Consider the following 6,627-nt stretch of genomic DNA (forward strand, 5'->3'; position numbering starts at 1 on the left):
ATTTATTTTTGAATAATGGGGGGTGTTTTAGTATAATGGGTGGGTGTTTTGCGGTGTTTGTATTTTGTAAAAGATTAAGAAGTTTAAAAAATTACATTTTGGACCCCAATCTTCTTAATCCCAAATTTAATTGGGTTTTGATGTGGGGTGGGCCCCACACGTCACCTTTGGTAATTTGAAGACTTTTTAGTTACCTTCAGTTAATTCTTCGATCTTTCTTAGCCCCTAAGTCCCTCAAATTTATATTGCATTGGTATTTTAACTTTTATATTTAGTTCAAAATGAATAGTTTTACATAATCAAGAAAAAATTAATAGCTATTTTTTTATTCTTTCAAATTTAACCTTATTTAGATAAATGAATTTTTACATAATCAATGAACTATATTAAATTGGGACTATTTAATTAAGGATAATTTAGTGAAAACGCTGCCAACTCTCTAGGCGTAAATAAAAACACCATATCATATAAATCAGAGGGAGTATTAAATTACCCTTTAAAATATTTGTCATTATACATGTTGATAAAATTTAGGTAACTGTGGAACCACATTTTCATTTCTAATGGGAATATTTATGACATCTTACTAATTACTCTCTCTTCATTTCAACTTATGTGGCACTTGTCACCAAGAGTTAATTTGACTAAACTTTGAATCTAAATTAAATTAGATCGACTTAATATTTTAAATTAAAATTAAGATATTTAAAAACTATACAAAAAGTACTACTTCTTCGTCCCAACTTAAGTGTCTTAATTTAACTAGGCACGGAGTTTAAGAAATAAAGGGACTTCTAAATTTTGTGGTCCTAAATTAAAGATGTGTATAATGTACTAAATTATACTTAGAATCTTGTGGTTATAAACTTGTCATGCACATGTTTGAATTGTCAACTTATCTAATATAGAAATAAGCACTCATTTTTAGACTGACCAAAAACAAAAGGAAGATACTTAAATTGGCACGGATGGAGTATCAATTACACTTTTTAAATGAGGATTAATATTTTTAAGCATAAATTATATATGAAGAACTAAAATGATTCTTGCGGTTCATTTAATGAATTTAGTTTTTTCCTTAATTTCGTCTAAAATTAAGCTTAATCACCACAATTAAGTAACACAACCTCCTACAGCATGAAATATCACGAGTGAGATTAAAATTTAATAAATACCAAAAAAATCTATTCTATCTATAAATAAAGAAAATATATACTCACAAAGTCATAAAAATGTCAATATTTTTTAGTTTGCGATTTTCACCGAGTTGTAATTATTTTATATAATTTAGATCATGTTACTTTACAAAATGTCGAGTCGCTTATATCTATTTAGTATTTGATAACTCTCCTGCCAAACTTCCTCCCTCATATATAATTTTTGTTAATAATTATGAATACTTTTAACAATACATGTTTAACATGCCACTGAATTATATTAGTTATGCAGTAAAAAGATATGATACAAATTATACTTCTTTAATTAAAATAGTATTTCCTCCATTTCAAATTGTTTGTCTGGTTTTGAATTGACACGAAGTTTAAGAAGACCTTTCAAATCTTATTGTCTTAAACTAAAGATATGCAGTGTGTACCAAAATGCTCTCTAATCTTGTGGTCTTAAACATGTTATGTGAATGTTGGAATTAAAGAGTGGTCAAAAAGGGTAAGAGACATTCTTTTTAAAACAGACTAAAAAGAAAACACAAGATAAATAATTTGAAATAGAGAGAGTACGTTTCTTATATCTTAAATTTGGGCCCGGGCTTAGCACTGGCCTCATGTAACTAGTATGTAGATATATGTGTGTATGCATTTGGAATATGAAATAAAAGAAAAAAAGCTTCTGCTGAAACTTATTTTTCTTTCTCTGAAGTTTCAAAACTAACAGTGGCATCAAAGCTTGAGGGATCAGTGAAGGAAAAAAGAAAAAGGTTTTTCTTCAGTTCTTCTAAGGTGAGGAGAGCTAAGCAGCAGTAACGTGCCTTCCAACAACTTCTTGGGTGCAGGTCCTCCTATGTTTACATGGGAAAATTATCACACATGGGTGATAAAAATGAAGGCTTATCTCAAGGCTCTTAGTTTATGGGAAACAATTGAAAGTGAAAGCCCATCCTCCTCCACTTAGACCAAATCCAAGCATTGCCTGAGATGAAGATTTATGAAGATGCGAAGTCAAGAAACCAAAGGCTCTCACATGTCTTAATTCAAAGACTCTCGAAGTGATTTTTACAAGAATAAGGGCTAGTGAGACACCTAAAAGCATGGGAGAAGCTAAAAGTGGAGTTCGATGGAAGTGACAGAGTGAAGACTATCAAACTCCTAACTCTCAGAAGAGAATTTGAGACGTTAAGGATAAAGGAAGGAGATACTATGAAAGACTACGCTGCCAAACTTTTGGAGATTGTAAATAAAATCAGATTGTTTGGTGACGTCTTTCCAGATTCAAAGGTGGTAGAGAAGATGATGATAAGCTTACCAGCAAGGTTTGAGTCCAAGATTTCAGCAATACAGGAATCTTGTAATTTGAAGACTTTATCAATAGCAGAATTGATCGGCAAGTTGCAAGCCCAAGAATAAAGATCAAGTATAAGAGATGAAGAAGTAGCAGCAGTGGCATTTCAAGAAAAGCATAAAGGCAAGCAGCCTGCGAAGGACAATAAAAGGATGAAAGGAGATAAATTAGCAAAGGGGAAAACATGGAAGGAATCTTCAAAGAAAGGGAAGTCTCCACCTTGCAACCATTGTAAAAGAACCAATCATCAAGAAAAGGACTGCTGGTCCAAGGGAATGGCATCTATTCAATGCAGATTTTGTAGAAAAATGGGTCATATTAAGAAGAATTATAGGGTCGAGCAGAACCAATCACAACAAAACCATGTGCAGCAGGAAAATTTCTTGAAGAGTCAGAAAAGGAAGAAGAAATCTTGTTTATGGCTTCTCAGGAAGAAAACACAACCAACAAATCCACATGGTTCATAGATAGTCGATGTACGAGTCATATGTCACACAATGAGCTTCTGTTTCACACACTTGACAAGTCAATTAGAACTAAAGTCAGGATGGGAAATGCTAAAATGGTAGAAGCACATGGGAAGGGTTCAGTTGCCTTTCAGACTAAACAAGGTACAAAATTTATACATGAGGTGTTGTATGTTCCTTATTTAGCATGTAATCTGTTAAGTGTTGCTCAAATGATATCGAAATGTTATTCCTTATTTTTTTAAGGGCAAGCATTGTTTGGTGTTTGACTCTGAAGATAGTTTGGCTGCTAAAGTAGAAATGGTGAATAAAATCTTTCCTTTAGACAGGAATCTTGATAGTGCCAATTTTGCAAGTTTGGACGAGTCATGGTTGTGGCACAAAAGATATAGGCATTTTAACTATGCTACTTTAAAGTCTATATATGAAAAAGGGCTTGACTAAGGATTTACCTGAGATCTCACTGTCAAAAGAAGTTTGTGGTTCATGTCAAATGGGTAAGGTACTGTCACGACCCAATTTCCCTAGGTCATGAGGGCACCTACCTTTCCCACCTCAGTAGGCGAACCCTTAACCCAACATTTCATAAACACATAATTAGATAATAAATAAGCGGAATAAAATGGGATAATGGAAGTCTCACGATAATAATATAAGAAAGCGGAAACAATAGAAATAAACCCCAGTATCCGGTCTGCTCACACAAGAGCATCTAACTAATACTACAAGTCTGAATAATAAAAATACATCAATAGTCTCAAAACACATGTCTTAGAACAAAAATAAAGACCTAGTAGATAGAGGAGTCTTTGGGTAGCGAACGTCCTCATGCTCACCCTGAAAGACTCGAATCAGCAAATCCTCAAACAGTCAACCACGGGGAGTAGAAGTCGATCCCACCTGATACTCTGCATTCATGAAAGAATGCAGCAAGTGCAGGTCAGTACAAATAGCAAGTGCAGGTCAGTACAAACAACAAGTACTGGTAGGTATCATAAGTCGACTAAGACTAGCTAATGTATATAAAGACAACAAAGAAAGATAAACACATAAACCAACAACCACAAGTCGACACTAAGCCATCTCCATAGTACAAGTCATCACCTATGTTGTAGCATCTAAACCCAAGATGTGTGTTGACACCTAATTATCACCTCATAAGACGCGTATTTTAATTTTTAAATTTCTCGAGTCAAAGACGGAGTAAGGATACTTCCTTTCAATTTTAAAATTTTAAAAATCTCAAAAAAATTGCAAAAATCACGTCTGGTTACTACTTTCTGAAAAATTGACAAATATAAGAAATACGAGTTATTTACTTTCATCCCGCTCCGTCTAGTCCAGGAAAATTGTTAATTTAGACGACGTATGAATTACGGCTCATTTTGACCGCATTTTTCACATTTTTAAATATTGCACTGAACTATGTCATATTGGGCTTGTTTTAAAGATAATTTTTCAAATTTGCGAGTTTTGAAATTTAACTTGCCTAAATAACTATTTTACTTAGTGACATAGGTATTTATAATATATAGTGCATTATTATTAAAATAGGACAAGGTCCTTTTGGTTATTTTTAAAAGTAGAGGGGTTTTAAGTTTTAAAAAAATAAAGGGTGTGAAGTTTGTTTTAAAAAAATAAAGGGTGTGAAGTTTGTAGAAACAAACTTCACACCCCCAATTCTGATTCTTCACAACCCGCATCCCTAGTCTCTCTTTGAGGCGATTTTGGCGATTCTAGGGTTTCATCTCCCTGTGCTTAATTCATGGCGACTTAGGGTCGTTTTTGGCCAGATTCTTGAGGGGATTTACACTTAATCATGATTACTCATGATTTCCAAGTTTATTTCCCATCGAATTTCATTTTTTTCATACTTAATTGAAGCGTAATTAGGTTGTTACTCGGGTTCTTTACGTATTAAGGTTGCCATGGGTGGGGCCTCGAGCCCTTAGCCATCTTGTGCACCTTAATACACATAGTAAAGAATCTAGGGGAAATTTCCTAGATGCTTCACGGATTAGGGTACACAATTTGGGGATTTTATTCCCATTGTACTATTTGGTAAAATTGTACCATTGGAATAGTACATAATGGGTTGTATTCATACTATCCTAAATTTTCTGATTTTTATTGGATTTTTTTATAGATTTTAGGGTACAATTGGTTGTGATTTTTGTTGTCTATGTGTGAAAATTTCGAATTCTGATATAGAGTACAAATTTTGGGGTTTTGGGAGGAAAACTTGAGTGAGGTGTCCATTTTATTCCTAGGATTCCCTAAGTGTGCTAAGTCTATAAATAGAAAGAAAAGAGAATGAGAAAAGGGGGACTTTTTTTGTCGAAAACATCAAGAGCATAAACTGAAAATCTAAGAGCTAGACAAAAAATATACACTATATACATTATATATATAAAACAGTCAACAAAATACTATATATATATATATATATATATATATATATATATGAGTATTCACTCAATATACAGATACATATATAAGATGAAAGTATAAGAAAAAGGGATTTTTGAAGATAAAAAGGAGTTTGGATTACTTGAAAGTGAATTTCAATCGCCTTTGGTCTTTAGGTTGCCCCTACAAAAGGTAAATCCTTTTCTAAACCTTTACTTTTACTTTCAGTTTTTTAATATTTACTATTCTAGCTTATTTATTATTATAAATTGTCAATTTCTTACTTACAATGATGACTCTGTCCATGTTTTGATTATTTAAGATGTAAGGAATGAATTAAAAGTGAGCTTATTATAACTAAATAGGTGTTATAACTTGTTAGGTTTAAAAATGAGAAGAAATAGGTTTAAAAGGGGGATATAGTCTCAGTCCTATGTTGTGTTTTTGAAATTTGGATGTTTGAGACCTTTTCAATGAAACGGTACCAAATAGTAACTATTTTTGTTAGATGGAAGTTATTTTTAATACCACAAATGGATTTTGTGATATTGGACTTCACTTGGCCTTAACTTAGCCAAATGTGATCTTTATTAGCCATCTTGATTCATTTTAGTGATATATTTGCTCCATGTGTGAAAACTGTCTCAGCTTAATGAGATTCTGCCTTCAAAATGAATGTTGGAATTATTTGTTAAGGTTAAATGAAATTTCTTGTGAACACTGTCTAATATCTTGAATATATTTGGGTCTGAGACTTAGAGTTTAACATCTTGTTGCTATTTAAACTGTTAAAATATGACCTGAAATTTGCTAAGTGTCTTCTACAACTTGGTTTATGACTGGTGTATTTACATTTTGTGTGACAATGGTCTTAAGTCATACTTAGAAACGGATTTGTAGTTTAAAGCTATGGAAGTTGCTTAAGTATCATCACTGTTTTGAAAAGTAGAAACTAAATGAGTTTTATAACTTGTTAACTTGACTAAGTGGTTCAGTAAATGCTCTAATATATAGTTTGAAAGATGTTGAAATCAAAAGTTGTCAAAATGAAAGTTAATGAGTACATTCAGACCTGTTTTTTTTTTTTTTTTTTTTTTTTTAAATAAAAAATGGAGTCTACTTAGCTTTATATGCTTATGTGTGCTATTTGAAAATTTTGGGTTTGAAGTAGTAAAACAGAGTAAAAATGTTCTTTCATTTGGACACTTACTCCAGTTTTTGAACCACTTAAGTCATG

The sequence above is a fragment of the Lycium ferocissimum genome, chromosome 3, assembly GCF_029784015.1.
Source record: "Lycium ferocissimum isolate CSIRO_LF1 chromosome 3, AGI_CSIRO_Lferr_CH_V1, whole genome shotgun sequence".
NCBI classification, from domain to species: domain Eukaryota; kingdom Viridiplantae; phylum Streptophyta; class Magnoliopsida; order Solanales; family Solanaceae; genus Lycium; species Lycium ferocissimum.